Source organism: Schistocerca nitens, chromosome 1, assembly GCF_023898315.1.
Source record: "Schistocerca nitens isolate TAMUIC-IGC-003100 chromosome 1, iqSchNite1.1, whole genome shotgun sequence".
Taxonomy (NCBI): Eukaryota; Metazoa; Arthropoda; class Insecta; order Orthoptera; family Acrididae; genus Schistocerca; species Schistocerca nitens.
In genome coordinates, this window is record NC_064614.1 from 106,030,840 (window position 1) to 106,052,054 (window position 21,215).

A 21,215-nucleotide genomic window follows, 5' to 3' on the forward strand; every position below is an offset into this window, starting at 1 on the left:
CTGCTGCCAGTGTTAAGACGTTTGAGATTCGTCTAGAGAAAAAACTAGTATTTTAAATCTCACTTTGCTCGCCCGTAAACAAATATTTTAATATTCGTATCGAATTACTCCAGCTTTCTGGAAGTTCATACACAGGTCCAGATACTAATGTATTGTCGCTTTGCGCGTGAAAGTAGGTGTGTCTGTGTCACCAGATCTTCTGACGTCCAGAGGCTTTCGACGGAATGTGTGAAGTCAAAATAGCACGAAATGCACCACAGCGAAATTCGTTGAAGCAAAATATTAGTATTAATTTTATTTCGCTGAAGGAAGTGCTTTAGCTTTTTCCGCAGAGCGTAAAGAGCTAAAGGTAGATGTTGTATGATGGCTAGTAAACAAATAGTTTGGTAATTATTTTGTGTTTCTTGTAGCTTGTGTCTGTGTAGGTGCGTTTGAGCACCCAGTAGTAGAAATGTTCCTGCCTTTTAATTGAGCCGCAGCGCAACGGTGTGACACGTACTGTCAGTTTACGCCGGTAACGACTCGCCAATTCGATAGTCGATTTTTAAAATTATGCAACTGCGTGTTTGAAAAACAAGCATTATGTCGTTTTGCAGAGTTCACCTGCAAATTAATTTAACTTGTAACAATTTCTTTTAATACTTTAAAATTACGTAACAAATGCATTGCTCCGCTTTTGATAAATCAGCGTCACAATAGGATTGTTTTTCGCTAGGTTTTGTTATGACATCGCCGGCCGGTGTGGTCGAGCGTTTCTAGGCGCTTCAGTCTGGAACCGCGCGACCGCTACGGTCGTAGGTTCGAATCCTGCCTCGGGCATGGATGTGTGTGATGTCCTTAGGTTAGTAAGGTGTAAGTAGTTCTAAGTTCTAGGGGACTGATGACCTGAGGAGTTAAGTCCCATAGTGCTCAGAGCCATTTGAACCATTTTTTTTTTTTTTTTTTTTTTTGTTATGACATCCCGTTTTTACCTAAGGCGTTAGGATTGAATATGCGGCAAAAATGTGTAAAGATCTTTTCCGAGATGCCATATGTACTGTATTACGAGAACGGAAGCTAAGAGATGCAGAGGTGTTTTGTGTAGATTAATTGATAAAAGCTGGAGTGTGACAGCACCAAAGATCATACAGTCTGAAATAGCACTTTACGTTCTTTTGGACTGAAATGATCCCGAAATATACGGAATAGTTAGGCGGGACATCATACACATATTGAATTAATATGTTGTCAACTACAGAATAATATGCAGAAATGGTTCAAATGGCTCTGAGCACTATGGGACTTAACAGATGTGGTCATCAGTCCCCTAGAACTTAGAACTACTTAAACCTAACTAACCTAAGGACATCACACACATCCATGCCCGAGGCAGGATTCGAACCTGCGACCGTAGCAGTCGCACGGTTCCGGACTGCGCGCCTAGAACCGCGAGACCAGCGCGGCCGGCAATATGCAGAACCGGGAGCCCTTTATATGACGTCAGCATAGGTAGACACGAGAAGATATTTTTGGAACAGTGGTGGCCTTGAAACACAACAACCAGTCATACTGTTAAAAACTGTTTTCAGCACCGCCGAACGACACTGCTTAAGACTTTCACGACAAGGAGATTTCCTGCGGAACAGTTTCCCCACTCTGCACAAGCGGTGTCTCATCCCTGTAGCAGTTATACATGTAAAGCTCCTGCTTTCTTGATCTGTCAATCATTTGTTGTACACAGATGTGACGTAACCGGTAGAATTCACCACTGTGCCTTCGAGCCATCAACAACTCGAAGATGGTATCTACGACTGCAAGACTTGAATCCATTAATAGCCGACCACCATGATACCGGAGTATTTCGAGCGCGAATGTGACTTTTTTACGCCTTTCATGTTCTGCTGGATTACAAATGCAGCGGTTGTCAGCCACGGCAGAAAATCGCAGTTCACCAGAGAAGAAAAGACCTCTGGATTCGGTGTGCACTCATACCAGAGTTTCCGGTGACTACTTTGGAGTCATAATGTGACACATTGTATCTAAACAAGTAGTCCAATTTCAAGAAGACGACGGGGACAGTTTGCATCAGTATTCTATGTCTCGTTGTCGTTTACATACCTCGTTTCTCAACGGTTAACGAGAGATGGTGTAGCTGACTGTAATTAGTCGTTTTTTTTTTTTTTTGGTGCACTCGTAAGTCCACATGCAATATTTCAGTTTGGGACACTTCGGTAGCGTTTTTCTCCTCGCATTATGACAGAACAGCACGTATCTCATCTAGGGCTCGCCATGCCAGAAAATCACGTATATCACTTTGCTGAGATATTACGACCATATTATTCTCATCGTAATGAAAGCGGGAAGCCAACATCAACTTTGGTTAGATGCAGATGTACTTGTATATCAGCCACGAGTCTTGTTGTCTATCATTTCCTGTAATGATAAAGAAAGATTGCGTTGTCCCCAAGTATGTATCAGGATATCTCTACAGATACTCTTAATTGGTTAGACCAATGTATTCAGTACAGCAGATCGGAGAGAGAATCACGTAATTTAATCTTACAGGTTAGTTGTTTCGGGCGCTGCAGAACCCATCAAAAAATACTGAAGTTACTGTACTTTGCCCTAAGTGAATCAGAATTTAATATAACGGAACATATCTAAATGAAAGATAAATCTCTTACGTTCTGGACCATGAGAATGAGAACCTGTTTAGATTGGAAGCTTTGGATCGACCGTGAAATAAACGTTAACCGATCGTTTGGGGAATAAATTGAAGCGACTCAATCAATTTTGTTAAGACAAGAGCTAGCGAACAAGCGTGCGATAGAAGGAAGAGAGAAAGAAAATCAAGTTTCTTCCTTTTCTTTGCTGTGGTAGTAAGTGGCTGTCCATTCGATACAAGAGTGTTATGGATGTACTTACAGAACTTGCAGTCTTGCGAAAAACAAACGCTCGTTTCGCAAAAATGTGGTAGGTGGATACAGAGAAACAATCTCGTCGGAGACAGTTCTGCACCTTAAACGTTAATTTCAGGTGTGAGACATAAGAACAAAGAGTGATCATGGGTTCTGTGGTAGCATACAGACCTGCCATCGATACAATCGCCCGGTAGCACAGAAATTAGAGCAACCAGCAACACACAGCAGCATTACGTGCTGCGCACTACTTATGATTAACACTTAACACGCCCTGCAGAAGTTTCCGAAATAATCAAGCTATACAATTTCTTCTCAGCCCATGTTCACAAGTGGCGTCTAATTGAAAGACTTGCACTAGGCCAATAAGCTGCACGAAATTAGTATATCTATTATTATTATTATTATTTCTGAGATTTAGATCCTCTATCATTTATATCAACATCTATACTTCGCCACCCTAAGGTATGTAGTGGAGAGTACCTTGTTTACCTTTGTCGCGTACCCCTTTTTCTGTTCCAGTCGCAAATGTTTAATGGGAATAGCGATTGCTGGTGTGGAACCGAATCACTCTGATTTTGCCTTCATGGTATTTAGCGACATATGCGTAGGAACGCACGCTCTCAGAATTTTAATAGTAAACCACACAGTAATTCGGAAAACATCTTGCAGCGTATGCCAGCGGAGTACGATGACCATCTCCGACGCGCTTTCGTGCTTAGTAAATCAGCCTGTAATGAAACGTGCTGCTCTTCTTTGAATCTTCTCTATTCCACCCATCAATCCTTTCTGGTATCGATCCCACAGTGACGAGCGATGTTCAAGTATTGGTCAAACGAGTGTTTATGCTACCTCCTTTGCTGATGGATTACATTTCCTAAGGATTCTTTCAATCAGTCTCATCTGCTCTAACCGCGATTAGTTTTATGTAGTCGTTCCGCTTCAAATCGCTACTCTTAGATATTTTATGCATGTAACTGCTTCCAAACAGTGACTGTTCCGCAATCGTGTAAGCAAATAATAACTGGTATTTCTGTCAATGTTTTCGCAATACGTTGTACTTGTTATGTTGAAAGTCAATCGTCACTCCCTGCATTTCCTGGAACTTGCTACAATTTCCTAGCGTTGTACGTACTCTGTGCACAACAGCATCATGAAGTAATGGTCCCATGACACTCCCTCTGGAGAAATTAACGTTAAACCTCTGGGACGCTATAGAGCAACTACTACGTCATAAACTCGTTATCTCTGGTTGCTGATTCTTTGCCGCCTTACGCTCGGCAGCAACTGTAACGCCTCGAACGAAAGCATAATTTGACCGTGTTAGTAGCTAGCTTGGCGTCCACAATAGCGTGGCAGCAATATCGCTTTCTCTCACTTGGCGCACCGATTGCGTAAAACGTGTAAGATCACTGACAGAGAGAAAAGGAAAACTGTTTTATCAAGGAAGTTTGATTGGATTTTAAAATTTTAAAATATACATGTTAATCAGTAATGGGAGAACAGAATCAAGGCAGAGTCAAACAGTTCTTATCGAAACTTATTGTGAAGAGATGACATTGTAGCACAAATATGAAGAGTTGAGCAAGAAACAAAAGGGTGATATGCAGTATAGGGTGTGCAAAATAATACTGGCCCGGAAAATATTTCACTCATCTTAAGACAGGCAACCCAACATACGAGGGGCGTTTGAAAAGTCCGTGCAGAGTCCGAGAGATATCATGACTGGCGTGTATCGAGGTCATGTTTAGTTAGTAGCATCTTTGGAAAAAACGCACACCCAGTTTGGCATTCGTGTGAATCAAGGAAGTCAAGCGATTATCAAAAAATGAACGAAGAAAAATTTCGTGTGGTGATTAAACATTACCTTATGAATGGCAAAACGCCTCGGGAGACTAAAGAGGAGCTTGATAAACATTACGGTGACTCTGCACCTTCGATTAGAACAGTTTAAAAGTGGTTTCAAAATTTTCGGAGTGACCATATGGGCACAAGTATTGCTGAACGTTCTGGACGCCCTATTGAGGTTACGACTCCAGAAATCATTGATAAAATCCATAATATGGTGATGGATGACAGAAGAGATAAGGTGCGTGAGATTTCTAGTGCTGTGGGCATCTAGAATGAACGAGTACATAATATTTTGCATGAACATTTGGACATGAGAAAGCTATCCGCAAGATGGGTTCCGCAATTGCTCACGCTTGACCAAAAACGGAATCGTGTGAAGTGTTGCAAGGATGGTTTGCAGCTATTCAGGAAGAATCCGCAGGACTTTAAGCGTTGTTTCGTCACTGTGTGTGATACATGGATACATTATTATACCCCTGAGACCAAAGAACAATCTAAACAATGGTTTACCAAGGGAGAATGCGCACCAAAAAAGGCGAAGACCATTCCTTCGGCCGGAAAGGTTATGGCTACTGTTTTTTGGGATTCGCAAGGAATAATCCTCATCGACTATCAAGAAAAGGGTACAACTATTACAGGTGCATATTATTCATCATTATTGGATCATCTAAAAACAGAGCTGCAAGAAAAACACTAGCGATTGGACCGCAAAAAAAGTCCTTTTCCATCACGACAATGCACCAGCACACACCTCAGCAGTTGTGGTCGCAAAATTAGTGGAAATAGGATTCCAACTCGATTCACATCCCCCCTATTCTCCAGACTTGGCGCCCTCGGACTACTATTTGTTTCCCAATTTGAAGAAATGGGTGGCGGGACAAAGATTTTATTCAAACGAGGAGGTGATTGCAGCAACTAATAGCTACTTTGCAGACTTGGACAATTCCTATTATTCGGAAGGGATCAACAAATTAGAACAGCGTTGGACGAAGTCTATAAATCTAAAAGGAGACTATGTCGAAAAATAAAAAAGGTTTACTCCAAACACGTAAGTAGATTTTATTTTTGCACGGACGCCCCTCGAATCTTCCATGGTCGGGGCAGATGATGTACGTTGGATTGCCTACTTTAAAGCGCATGAAATACGAGGACTTTTCGGAAAGTAAGGAACGATTGGTAGAGAAATAAGAACCACAGTGAAAATCTGACGCTTTGCGGTGATGTGTTGGGCGGTGTCTGTAGTATGTCCGAAATAGCGTCAGGTCGCTCTTTTCGCTTCTGAGAGCACAATGGGCGCGTAAAAATTCCAAGAAAATATTGTCTTTGCTCCTGCCAAGTGTGAGCGTCTGCTAAGAGAATTCCCCTGATTTCACGCTAGCCCACATAACGTAACTGTAACGTAACTGCTGTGTAGTTCCTTACTCATGACAGTTCTCGGCCGCACATTGCACGAGCGTGCTAGATGGGAAGTGTTTGATCATCCACCATATGGCCCGGACTTACCCGTTCTGATTTTCATCTCTACTCTGATGAACCTCTGGCTATGAAGAAACGTTTTGGCGAAGACAATGAGCTGCAGTCCAGCGTATAAAATTGTCGGAAAGCAGAGCAGGCTGTCTTCTAAGACGAGGGATTTAGAAAGTTGGTACAGCCCTACGACAAATGTCCAAGTCAATAAAAAAGTTTAGATTTTCACTGTTGTTTCCATTTCGCTACCGATCTTCCCTTACTTCCCCAGTAGCCCTCATATTTTCTGGGCCAATTTTATTTTGCCCAGGCTGTACAAACTCATACTGAATTTGAATGAAACTCCTACTCTGATGTAGTGCGTGCACAGTTCTGAAATTTCCTGTTAGATTAAAACTACGTGCCAGAAGGGGACTCGAAACATGAACCTTGCTCCCACTGACAAAACGTCTCACAACCCTTACTCACAGTTCCATTACTACCTTCTTCTCTTCCACTTTCCAAACTTCACAGGAACTTCCGTGCGCACTCAGCACGACTAGTACTCACATAAGAAACAGAGCCTTATGTCAAAGTGCTTGTAACATTCAGCAGCAACCAGCCACAATCTGGTATTGTCAACTTCAAATGGTTCAAATGTCTTCTGAGCACTATGGGACTTAACTTCTGAGGTCATCAGTCCCCTAGAACTTAGAACTACTTAAACCTAACTAACCTAAGGACATCACACACATCCATGCCCGAGACAGGATTCGAATCTGCGACCGTAGCCGCCGCACGGTTCCAGACTGAAGCGCCTAGAACCACTCGGCACAACGGCCGGCATTTTTAACTTCAAGCGATCTGTTTCGAATTTACATTATCATAGCCAAACGATTTCCATAGTTTTATCAAAATAAAGTAAATCAGTAATAGTGGCTGGTTGTGAGCGCTATTAACATTCTGTACTGCATAACAGTCGTGACGTAATCTGGCAAAACAACGAAAAGCTGTGAGGCTGTATTTACTCGTGGGCCACATCTGTGGAAGAACCACGCAGTCTCTTATCCCACCTCTATGAAATGGTTAAATGCACTAATTCGTCCAGATAATGCCCACATCTCTAGAGTGTGTAATTAGCCAGTAAGATTATTGAGTACTCTGAGTAAGTGAAATTCAATTTTTATGATTTCAGAGCTTACATTCATTCTTTCTCGCCTTTTATCATGTCATACGCAGTCCGTTGCCTATCAGATTTCGCAATTTATTTTACTACTTACAACCGCTCCAGCTGTCCTGAGAATTTTATTGAGTCCACTACCGGTTTCGGGCTTAGTATTAGGCCATTTTCAAGAGGTTCTGAAAACTTTTATAAATGTGATAGACAGGGTATCCCAGGAAGAATTACCAATATTCAGAGATATGACAGAAACGATCATTCGAAACAAAAATGATCAGGTAAACACGTGCTCTCAAATGCATACCTTAAGAGCTAATAGAACTACTTCATCTTTAATGCCGTGAAAAAAGCTTTTTCTACTGGAAGATCTTTGGTTTCCATATTTTTTTAGAGGTGGTAGCAGGGAGCAAAACAAGAAAAAAAGTCCTGTAAGCATGGGTTCTATAGTGTATACCCTAAAAGCAATGAGGACATCATCTTCGCTACAGTGAAACATATCGCTTGTAATGAACAAGTTCACGCAGTCCTTAAGTTATGGATTTTAGAGCCCATGTTTACCAGACAATTTTTTTCTAATTTGGGCCGGCCGAAGTGGCCGTGCGGTTCTAAGCGCTGCAGTCTGGAACCGCGAGACCGCTACGGTCGCAGGTTCGAATCCTGCCTCGGGCATGGATGTGTGTGATGTCCTTAGGTTAGTTAGGTTTAAGTAGTTCTAAGTTCTAGGGGACTAATGACCTCAGATGTTGAGTCCCATAGTGCTCAGAGCCATTTGAACCATTTTTCTAATTTGATTCCCTGCTACCGCCTCCCAAAATATGTGAAGCAAAGAGCCTGCAGTAGAAGAGATTTGTTTCGTAGTATATCGAAGATGAAGAACTGCTCATAACTGTTAAGGATGGATTTTAGAACCCATGTTTGCTACAATTTTTTGCTTCGAATGACCGTTCACCGGGAACAACATGTATAATGAAGATGAGAAAACGAGGCTTACATATTTATAAAGATATAGTATAAAACTTCCATTAAGCTGTAGAGAAACAGCATCCATATGAAAGTACAACTAGTTGGATTTGAGATGTTATTTGCACAGTGATATCGTGAGAAATGTGGGTGTGTCGAGTTTTTAAAGACTGGACTGTTCAAGTTCTTACATTATAAAAATTGTTTGGGGTTAAGAGGATTTATGTCCTGGCTTAGAAAACTCCAAATTGCATGTTTTGCAATTAAAAGACTAAAAACAGCTTTTCTGATTTAATAAAAGCGTGAAATGCAGTGGACGGGACATTAAAGTCGAGTGCTGTACTGAAGTTGAAAGACACAGAACTGCATAGATCGTTAGTGTATCTTGTACGCATCGTGGGCCCCTTACAAAGCAAGTTTACGAACTTCTAGATATAGTTTTAAAGCCAGTACCGCCATTAGTTTACAGTGTTACATTTACACTTACACAATCATGATTTCGGCTTCAAAGTGCCATTATCAAGTGTTTTGAGTGTTATAAATTGCCTAAGATGGCATACTGTCGTATTACAATACTCTGTTAGACACATTCTAGATATAGCTACGAATCTGAGGATTAACTTTAGAGGAATTTATGAATAACTGAGTGGCAGATGTACAAGAAACCGGTACTTTTAAGTGTAACTGAGCGTCGAGGATTTTTTCAGGCGTGCGTAAGTTTCTGATTGTTCATACACATCGATAAAGAAACCCTTCCTCACGGTATGAAAAATTACGGGGTTGTTTTTGATGTTGTGTACCATGTGACGTTCTTGTATCAAGTGAGCTGCGAAGGCGGATTTATTTTATGCATTTTCTTTGTAGTTTTGTGTTCGTTGTATCGCGTTATAAAATGCCTTCCCATTTGTTCGATGTTGCCTTTCAATCGGTGCAGTAAATTTTATATTTGGAACTGCTTTGGTATAAATCTTGTATTACGCTAATAACGGGGATTAAAATAAGCAACAGTGAAAGCTGAGATTCATATGCGATGTTTACATTTCGTTTTTCAAAATTTTGTTTTACTTTATTTTATCTTCGAGGCCAGATGCTCTCGCCATCGCCGCACTCGTCAGTAAATCTAAGGAACGGAAGTCTTGTGCGCGATCTGCCTGTGAATCTTGTGAGCTTCGTTCTGTGGGTTATAGTATTTTAACTGTTTGTGTATCGTATTTTCTGAGATGGAGATTGGGGACCAGCCAAGCATTTGCCTAAGCAAGCGTGAAAAACAGCCTAAAAATCACACTCAGGTTCAGTGGTGTATCAGACCAACCGTGTAAATCGACCCACAGTTTTGATCTGGGTCTGGTTCACCTCCATGTTTTGCGGTGCTAGCCCACTTCGTATTAAGTTATAGGAATGGTGTTTATATTATCATTATACGGAACACACACACACACATATATCCTGGACATACACACACATCCATCCATTCATACATACATACATACATCCTGTTTAATACATATTCACACACACACACACACACACACACACACACATATATATATATATATATATATATATATATATATATATATATATATGTGTGTGTGTGTGTGTGTGTGTGTGAATATGTATTAAACAGGATGTATGTATGTATGAATGGATGGATGTGTGTGTATGTCCAGGATATGTGTGTGTGTGTGTGTGTGTGTGTGTGTGTGTGTGTGTGTGTGTTCCGTATAATGATTATATATATATATATGTGTGTGTGTGTGTTTGTGTGAGAATATGTAGTAAACAGGATGTATGTATGTATGAATGGATGGATGTGTGTATATGTCCAGGATTTCCTTCTAAACCACTGGATTGATTTCAAGTTTTCAACCAAATTTAGTTCACATAGTGCTTGTTATACATTGAAGCCACAAAGTAACTGTTATAGGCATGCATATTCAAATACAGAGGTATGTAAACACACAGAATAGGCGTTACGGTCGGCAACGCTTGGACCCGTCGACACCGACAATGGCCTTTTGACGATTGGTAACATAATGCCTGGTTGGACGAGTCTCGTTTCATATTATATCGAGTTATGGAGTTGTTTGGAGACGACATCGCGAATCCACGCACCCTGCGTGTCGGCAGGGCACCTTTCAAGCTGCTGGAGTCTCTGTGATGGTGTGGGGCATGTGCAGTTGGAGTGATGTGGAATCTCTGATATGTCTAGATATGACTCTGATAGGTGACATGTACATAAGCATCCTGCCTGATCACCTGCGTCCATTCATGCCCATTGTGCATTCCGACGGACTCAGGCAATTCCAGCAGGACAATGCGACACCCCACACGTCCAGAATTGCTACATGAGTGGCTCTAGGGACACTGTTTCGAGTTTAACCACTTCTGCTGGCCACCAGACTCCCCAGATATGAACATTATTGAGCATATCTGGGATGCCTTGCAACGTGTTTTCAGATGAGATCTCTACCCCCCTCGTTCTCTTACGGATTTATGGATAGCCCTGCAGGATTCATGGTGTCAGTTCACTCCAGCACTCGTTCAGACATTAGTCGAGTTCATTCCACATCATGTTGTGGCACTTCTGCATGCTCGTGTGGGCGCTACACGATATTAGGCAGGTGTTCCAGTTTCTATGGCTTTTCAGTGTATAAGAAGCAGTACTTTGTGGATTAGAAAGTCCAGGATGTCATAATATCACAGGTACTGCCAAAAAGTTTTTTACCCCTGATATGTAGGTTTCCCTGCATGACAGATGTGTTGCGCTGGTATAACCGCCATGCCTTGTAAAGGTTGAGTAGTGAGAAGGGGTAGGAGATGGATAGTGAAAGAGGGGGAGGATGAGTTGGGTAGGAAAATTGGAGGATGAGATGGATGGAGAGGGGGAGGAAGTGAGGGACACAGAGAGAGGGAGGAGGATAGAGTGGGACAGAGAGAGAGGGGAGTATGAAATGGACGGAGAGAGTGTGAAGGAGGATCAGATGCACAGAGAGAGGCTATATTATCAAATTCAGCCTTCAGAGACTTGTAAAAGGAAGCAATCGACACAGTTTGCTTCTCAGCTTCCGTCACGAGCGATGTTTATTTCCAAGTCGCGTCGAAGCGGTCTAGAGAAGCCTCGATCAGAGTCGTAAAGATGATCTTTGAGCGATAGTCTACCAGTCTGCTGTGATTTGTTAGCGCGCAACCGCGAACACGTCAGCGCGCTAGCAACGCACGGCGAAGCTGTCATTACGCGAGGAATGCGCCGCGAACACGTGTCTGGGCGAGATCCCGCTGGCTGCTGGGTCGGTCTGCGCTGGACCAGTTTTTGTGACCGGTGCGTAAATCGCCAGCTCTGGCCGGCGATAAGGGCAGGCGCGCTCCGCGAACGCAGGGTGGACCTGTTTACCGACAGACTTCGCGTGGCCACGCTAACTCGCAGTAATGCCAGGGTTATTTCTGCCGCGTCGATAATTACGGCTCGTAAAACATTACGCGGCGTAGCTGGCATTCGAATTACTGTTACGTGCGCGTGACGGTCAGTTCTGTACCCCGGGTGCATCCATTTCTCTGACGGCTTCTCAGTTTTTATCCTAATTTATTATTCTGTCGAAAAAATGCCCTGCGTAGCAGCACACATCCAAGGATGAGAAAAATATGTTTACAAGATACTATTCCTGACTGCTCAACCAACTACCAGCCACAGATATTAATCGTATTTAGAGTGTTTCAGAAGGAACTTAAAACAGTGTTTCGAACATGAAAGGGAGAAGTAAAATTGGGCTGGTTCAAATGGCTCTGAGCACTATGGGACTTAACATCTTTGGTCATCAGTCCCCTAGAACTTAGAACTACTTAAACCTAACTAACCTAAGGACATCACACACATCCATGCCCGAGGCAGGATTCGAACCTGCGACCGTAGCGGTCAAGCGGTTCCAGACTGTGGCGCCTAGAACCGCACGGCCACACCGGCCGGCAGTAAAATTGGGTTTTAACGTCCCGTCAATGAAGGGCTCATTACGTATGGAGCTCATGTCGGATTGCTCAAAGAATTTTGGCTTCCTTGTAGGAGGAAATACCCGGTGTTCGCTTGAAGTGATTTATGGAACACGGTTGTTCCTCTTATTAATGAAGTTTATTTGCCCAGATCGCACAAAAATACACAATGATTACTACTTTCAGCGAAATTAAATCGCCATGTGCAAATCATTTGGCGATTGAATTTCGCTGAAACTAGTAAGCATTGTGTAGCTTTGTGCAATGTGGTCGAATAAACATCTAATACGAAGAGTAGCCGTGTTTGTAGATTTTGAGATCTCCTCCAATACAGCTAACAGTATCAGGTAATCACCAATATTTACGGAAACCTCGAAAAACCTACATCTGTATGGGTACGTATCGTACTCATAAAAGCGTCGAAAGGGTACCTATACTTGGATAGATTTGAGTAGATATTCTCATCGGCTCCAATTTCTGTTTTCAAATTCTATGTGTGGTGGAGAGATAAACTATCAAGTTTGTGGACACCACTATGCACCGCGAAAGTGACGGCAGAATGCGTTTGCCAGGAGGCTCAGTGATTTCTAATATGGACTAGTCGTTGGATGTCACCTGAGTAACAAATCCACAGGGACGTTTCATCCCATCTAAAGCTGCCCAAGCCGACTGCGAAGAGCAAATACGAACAACTACAGCTAAACAAAGGTCAGGTAGACCTCATACGTGACAGACAGAGCATTACGTAGTATGGAGCATGGTTGTAAACAAAAATGGCATGAAATCGACGGAAGGAACCACTCGTGAGTTCCGAAATGCTCCCAGCAGTCCAGCTAGGAGAGTGATTGTGCGTAGGGAGCCCCAAATAATAAGGTACGGTGGTTTAATAGCTCTTGATAAGCCAAGCATTTCTCTAATCAGTACTAACAAGGGAACCTCCCCATCGCACCCCCCTCAGATTTAGTTATAATTTGGCACAGTGCATAGGCCTTGAAAAACTGAACACAGATCAATCGAGAAAACAGGAAGAAGTTGGGTGGAACTATGAAAAAATAAGCAAAATATACAAACTGAGTAGCCCATGAGCAACATAGGCAACATCAAGGATGATGTGAACATGGGCGCGACGTGGTCCCGTGGTGAGCGCGAGCAGCTGCGGAGCGAGAGGTCCTTGGTTCAAGTCTTCCCTCGAGCGGAAATTTTACTTACTTTATTTTTGCAAAGTTATGATCTGTCCTTTCGTTCATTGATGTCTCTGTTCACTGTAATAAGTTTAGTGTCTGTGTGTTGCGACCGCACCGCAAAACCGTGCGATTAGTAGACAAAAGGACGTGCCTCTCCAATGGGAACCGAAAATATTTGATCGCAAGGTCACAGCTCGACCGATTCCTCCACAGGAAAACACGTCTGATATATTCTATACGATACTAGTGAAGGCATGTGCGTCACATGACAGGAATATGTTGTCGACCCACCTAACTTGCACACTTGGCGAATGGGTAAAAAGATTCTTCTACCTTGCCCGATTTAGGTTTTCTTGTGGATGTGATAATCACTTCCAAAAAAGTGATGAAAATATAAGAGTGTGTCACATAAACTGCAACAAATGAATGCAACAGTTTCACAGTCGCACAGTTTTCTCTGTGCTCTGTCAAAACATATGTTTTTAACGTTTTCAAATTTTTCCGTGTGTAGACCGTCAAATCCTGCATATGTCCAAGCAAATCTGAACATGTCCTAGAATTTCGGAGAGCGAAATTGATTATGTGTGAGTGCCTGAACTTTGATAATTGTCTGAAAATAAAAAATTAAAATTATTACTCGAAGGAAGACTTGAACCAACGACCTCTCATTCCGCAGTTGCTCACGCTAATCACGGGACCACGACGCTCGTGTGCTCACGTCGCCCTTAATGTTGCCTATGTTGCCCATGGACTACTCATTTGTATATTTTGCTTATTTTTTCATAGTTCCACACAACTTCTTCCTGTTTTCTCGATTGATCTGTGTTCAGTTTCTCAAGGCCTATCCACTGTGCCAACTTATAACTAAATTGAGGGGGGTGCGATTGGGAGGTTCCCTTGTAAGTGACACTGAGATGGTGTGAAAAGCGACGACATTGCACAGCGGATGACTGGAACCGAGTGAGTTGGAGTAGTGAATCACGCTACACCCTGTGGGAGGGTTTGGGTTTGGCGAACACATGGAAACTGTTTACGTCCTATCGTACAGAATAGCTGGTGTTACGGTATGAGGGTGTTTTTTGTGGTTAGGATGCGGCTCCCTTATTTGGCTTAAGGTAACTCTAAATGCGGAAGAATATGAACATTTTTCACAGCACTGTGTACTTCATAGATTAGAGGAACATTTCGGAGACAATGATTATCTGTATTAGCATGACAACGGAGCCTGTCACACAGTAGCATCTGTGAGCCAATTCTTTGTGGGCAGTAACAGTCCTGAAATGGATTGCCCTATCCAGAATTCTGACCCGAATCTAATGAAAAACTTCGGGAATGAGTTAGAACGTCTGCTTCGCTCCACACCCAAGCGTCCAACATTACCGTCTTCTCTAATTTCGGCTCTTGAGAAAGAATGTGAAATTGTCCCTGGCAAAATTCTGACCAGGATGGATGTACCCCACATTAATTGTCCACTAATAGGTGTCCACATTCTTTTGATCAGATGGTGTATAGTCGGTTTTTACAAGCTATACATAGAACAATACACGCGTTAAACAAAACCTTTTTTTATTTCCATTACGGATGACAAATTTTGAAAATTTAGGACTTTTCACGGTACAGATTGTCAGAAAACAACTGAACAGTACCGCAACGTACATAAATCAAACCGTACCTAAAGTTCCCATTCTACCTCCTTAAAGCCACGGAAAAACAATATTTTATCCAGCCGTTTCGTCGATACTATCTTACGTGACTTTGAGAACGTCCTGCCTTGCCTTTGAATTCTCTCTCTCCTTTTTTTTTTTTAAGCTTATTCACTACATAATCAAACTAACTTACGCTTAGGACAACACACACTCGTGCCCGGGGGAGGACTCGAACCTCCGACGGTGGGAGCCCCATGGACCGTGACAAGGCGCCCCAGACCGCGCGGCTACCCCGCGCGGCCTTTTGAAAATAAACTCTCGCAGGTCTGTTGGATAGATTGTACAACTGGAATAATACTTTCATATTTTGCGATTCCTCTAAACTGGATTAGCCCACAACAGCGTCGCAAGTGTTGCCAAATAAGGGCTCGTTCTACCTTTTTGATCAGCCAGAGCGGCCAAAATTTCGGTGGAAGAGAAAAATGTTAAACGTCAGCGCTAGAATTATTTGAGACCATAACTGCTATAAACTACTAATATGAGTAAGACTACAATTTGAAAAGTATCGGTATCTAGGTCAAGGTACTCTATACAAAGAAAAATCCATACTTTTTACGTGTCTCCAGGTTTGTGTAAACGGGGATCTGCACTTGTGTCCAGTACCTTAATGACTGCCCCACCTACGATATGTGCACTGCCTTCGTTACATCTATTGCTGTAGCCTTAGAAATTTTACAAGCTAAATCACAGCAGGAAAATATCAAGAACTCAAAAGATGAGTTAGTGGTACATTTATTTCTGACGCAGTGATGATTTTCTTCGTATAGCTGGCTTATGCGATTATCAAAAAGCAGTTTTTCTCAGAAAAGTTGTATTCCTCCGTGTATGGCAGACTTTATTTATTTATCGTATGGCAATACGTATACAAAGATTGAGAGGTTATCAAATGGTTCAAATGGCTCTGAGCACTATGGGACTCAACTGCTGTGGTCATCAGTCCCCTAGAACTTAGAACTACTTAAACCTAACTAACCTAAGGACATCACACACAGCCATGCCCGAGGCAGGATTCGAACCTGCGACCGTAGCAGTCGCACGGTTCCGGACTGCGCGCCTAGAACCGCGAGACCACCGCGGCCGGCTGAGAGGTTATCGCAATCGTTCTTGTCATGTAGTCAATCACTTTGTATCATAAGCTTATTTTGTTTAGCTGTTAAAATGAAGCTTTCTCTATTAATCTTTTCCTGTTCGAGTAAACTTGTTGTTTATCTCAATTCTGGAGATTAATTTTCCTTACTTAAGTAGTCTTTCTCATAATATTGAAGTATATGTCAAACGCTATCTTGTCGAAAACTGACTTTTCAGAAATGTGGCTGTAATAGGATTATAAGGATTATAGCTTGAATACAGCGACCAACAAAATCGTCGCTGCTTTATATATTCGGGTTATCCGTAAATGGCACACTTATATTGTAAGACTTATATAAGTTTGTGAAAGACTGACTGGCCTCTTAGCACTTTTCTCGTATTGTCTCCGCCCTTTTCAATCGCTCAGATCTGAGTGAAAGTTATGTAGTGGACTCCCCCTTTCCTCCCTCCCCCTTGCATTTTTCGTCGTTTATGTGCGATATAAATACACAAAAACTTGCAACTAAATACGCATTGGAGTATTTACCTTATCCTAGGCAAATATTCTTCTAAATTTACTTTGCAGTTTTGGTTTTTATAACGAAAAGTACGTTAAATATCGCAAAGTAATATTTCGCGAACTTGGACATTAACTCTACGCAATAAATTTCTGTTACCACAACAAGCTTGCCTTTCTAAAAAAACAAAACTTTTGGCACTCGCGAACGTACACTAAATAGCACAAAAGGCAATGGAAGGCCCCAAACGAAACTCGCACCGTTATCCTTTCTGTTACGCTGAGCTCCAGATGGAAAACATAATTTTGGTTGTAATATTACGTGGTTTATTCTGTCATTATTCAGCAAGAGAAAAAACATCTTGAAGGTTCCTGGGGCGGAGTTAATGTCATTGTACAGAGCAAAGTCGTAGTTCTTAAAAGTAAAATGGTCTTCTCTAGTGCGGAAGTTGTAGATGTTAAGTCGAGAATAATACAGTAGCGAGTGACTGTGGACGCTTTAGCTGGAATGCTAAAAGAGAACACAGTAAACTGTCTCCACCAATTGTCTTGGTTTCCTTAGGTGCCAGTAAAATCACCTTCCCTCCACCGATTATTTTAAGAATCGGCCTCACATGTCTAAAAACATCCGTTTCGTGCATCTCTATGTTCATGGCGTCACATTTCCTGAACTACGTTTCGTAAAATGATACTACTTCCAGGTACAGCCCTGTGGTATGCGTGGGTACTGTCTACAAAATGCATTCCGAATATTTAGCGGTAAAGAAGTAACACATTAAAACTTCGTGCCTGAGGATGGTGTTTTACTACGTGAACAGAGAAAATTCATTATTCTGTGGCGAGTGTTAGCGAGAAAAATTATGGAAAAGGGTAGAAATATGTGTAAAGTTTGTTGGAAGCCGCTAAGTACTCCTCATTCTCATATTTTGGGTGATTATACTTTGGGTTATTTGTGCGCCGTGAGTTACGAGTCATGATGACAGCATTTTAGATATTTAAATTCCGTCAACAATTACATGAAGTACTGAAAATTTTAAATATTTGTTGCCCCTGGAAGTCGTTAGGCAACCCGCGATTGAGTATAGGTGACGGGATGTTTTTTTTAGACCTAACACAGACCCCTGGTAACCTTTGAAATTCTGTCGGTGGGCTTAGCGTTCACCCCGTAGAACTGAAGTAGCATCTGTGTGATGCCCGGATTTAGTTAATAAAGCACACACGTTTTCTTCGTTTCGAGTTCCGAATTAATTTAGTTAAATTACCTAAAAAAATTTTAGCGGAGTAAACCGGCATCTTCAAAGCTAGTATTTTAGCGAGATTGTCTGAAAACTATGCACACTAAGGAGAATAAAATGACTGCTATTTTTCACGACTGGCTAATTGGAATAAATATTTCGTGACAGATTCCTGTTCCACTAGAGCTGCTTTCTGTTATACTCAGCAAGGCCGCGAATTTTGTAGCGCAAAGAGCTGAGAGATCACACCTTCCTGTGGATGTATCTTGGAACGGCTCAGGTCGTGCTTTCTACCAAGCGTTGCGATAAAACTTCAGTCCTCTGCTGCGGCCGCATTATCGTATGACGCTGGACGACGATTGATGTGGGGAACCCCTGACGCACTTACCGGTGCTGCTTTGTCTAGAAAGAGCCTTCTCTTGTCTTTGAGACGAGGGCAGCTCCACGTTGACAACACGATATTACAATGGATGTGCCTCTCATCGATTGTACTTATTATTGCTCTTAGTAATGGAGTGGCTATTAATGGGTTTTATCTCGTTAGCAAGCTTGAAGCGGAATGAAGTTGGTCGTTAAGTACAGTTACATCTTCGTCAAAGGCGTGAGCTAGGAATGTAATTATATCCTTAGGTAACGTGAATTTGTTACGCCCACTTTCCCAAACTGCTGTTTACTATGAAGTATGCGACTCTAAAATCACTTTTTCGCAGTCATTAATGTCAATGATACATTTTGAGGACACATGTCCCCATCTTCGGATTGTATTTCTATCTCATGTTACTGGAATATGTTAATGTGTGAGAGCCAAATACGGAAAAAAACAACGAAAATAAATTTCCCGGAATCGCCCAAGCAAACACATATAATGAATAAGTTATCTTTCTGCATGTTCTCACTCCGATGATCATGGCGCGAATGTAATATTCGATGAGAAGTTATAGACCCGTATAACTGTGTGTCTGTTCTTTACTTCTGTGCCTTTTAAGAAAATGTGCCATCCTTTCCTAACAAACAGATAAAACATTTGAAAATCTGATGTTTAGGATAATGTGCGATTAGACCCTGTTAGATCACGCAATGCTTCTAAATTCTTTTTCTTTTTTTTCACACTGCTCTCATTTTTTCTACATGGGCTCTCTTCCTTTCCTCTGTTCATTTTGTTCCTGCTTTCTTCGGAGCTCCGTTCTGTAACTTAACTTCTCATCTGTCAGCTTTCTGCTTAAATACCTTTCTGTCCAAAATATCAGAATTAATTTATCAGAGCTCTTTGTAGGTCATCTTTGACCTCTTGTATCCAGGGTATAGTTATAAGTCCTTCTATCTATTTAAGAATTTTGTGCGGAAGTCTTGTTTTGGGAAGCCTAGAGACGTGCCTATAAAATTTTAATCGCCTTTTGCTAATGTCTGCTGCAAGGTTGGACAATTTCTCTGTTGTTCGACGATATTGTAGCCCTCTTCTGTTTTCTTTGGCCCTAATATCTTTCTGATGTTTTTACGTTCTTCCTTTAATAAGCTTTCTAGGTCATCTTTTATGTGGACTGTCAGGGTTTCAATGGCATACAGGACTTCAGGTTTTAATACTGTGTTATAGTGCCTGATTTTAGTGTTTTTAGCAAGCATTTTTTATTGTACACCTTGTTGGTGTTCCACAGGCTATCTTTAGTTTTTGGAAGCGAATGTTTGCGCTATTTTCTCTCGCCCCGTAGGTTCAACGACTTCACCTAAGTACTTAAAATATGGGACTCTATTGATGTGACCATATTTTGTAGTCAAGTTTTGGGTATCAGTTTTTGTGGCGATACCAACTTTCTCTGCGCATTCTTTAAGGGTTTCAGCCTGTTCGAATGCTGTTATCTCATCTAGGAAGGCTATGTCGTCAGCAAAAGCTTATGTCATCCTTGACTCGCCTCATCTGCATAGGTTTCCGGTAGTTTCTATTCTTCAGTTCCTTTTTCCCATTCGCGGCTGACCTTGTCCAGCACAAGGCTGAATAGGAGAGAAGACAGACCATCGCCTCGTTGGACACCAGATTTGATCAGGAAGGGCTCGGATATTACACCCATGAATTTCACCTTAGAGGTAGTATCGGTCGGTCAATGTTTCTTTGATGAGGTTAAGGGTTTTTAGATCTAGCTCTTCTTCTTCAAGGATATACAAAAGTGCTTGTTGGTGAACTGAGTCGTATGCCTTTTTAAAGTCCACAAACGTGCAAATTATTGGCCTGTTTCTGACTGCTTTGTATTTTAGCACTATCTTTAGATTGGAAATTAGTTCTGTGCAGGATTTACTGCAGCGAAAGCCACCTTCGTATTCATCAATTTTGTTTTCCAGTTGCTCTTGTGCTCTTTGAAGAAGACAGGCTGATAGAACTTTGCATGCGACCTGAAGTAGGGATATGCGTCGATTATTATTCACGTAGGATTTGTCCCCTTTTTTGTGTAATGAATGAATAAGCGCACATTTCCATTCCTGGGGTAATTTTCCTGTCTCCCAAATATCTGCAATGATTGGGTTAACTCTCAGAGAAAATTGGGTCCAAGAGTTTTCAGTTGCTCAGAAATAATCCCATCTTCAGCAGATGTTCTATTGTTTTTTAATTTAGTAACGTGTTTTGAATTTCTTCTTGTATTGGCGAGGATAATACAGGGTGCGTGTATGTAGGCCTTTCTTTGGGGAATCTCGGAGGAGGTTCCGGACAGTTAAGGAGTGTTGAAAAATAATGCGCCACTTCCTTACAGTTTTCCTCGTTAGTGAGTGCAAATTTTCCGCCAGATTTCTTGAAACATAAATTTCGTGGGCTGTATCCGCGAATTTTTTTTTGCAAAAGTTCGTAAAAATCTTGTGTATTGAAGTTGCGGAAGTTTTCTTCTATTAAGTTCAGTTTTTTCAAGTATTTTCTTTTGGTCTGCCTAATGATCTTCGCCACTTTTTTGCTAGTTTCGTAAAAGTATTGAAGACTTTCCAGTTTTGTAGTTAGGTAAGCCTTTTTCGATTTTCCAAAGCTTTATCACACTCTGTATCCCACCGAGGACGTTTTGTGTTTTTCGTCAGGGGCACTAAATCTTTAGCCTTCTGGATTATTTTACTGTGAAATTTTTCCCAAGTATCTGTCTGGACTTTTTCCAGCTCTTCTCCAAGTTTATTTCTTTGATTCTTCTGGTATCAAATTTCTGCTGGTGCACTCTCT

General features: G+C 41.7%; 1 protein-coding gene across 1 annotated transcript in view; it reads left to right on the forward strand.

The window, feature by feature from the left end:
• Positions 1-21,215, forward strand: part of LOC126241918 (uncharacterized) — a 453,558-nt gene that overhangs the window by 380 nt on the left and 431,963 nt on the right. The window lies entirely within an intron of this gene.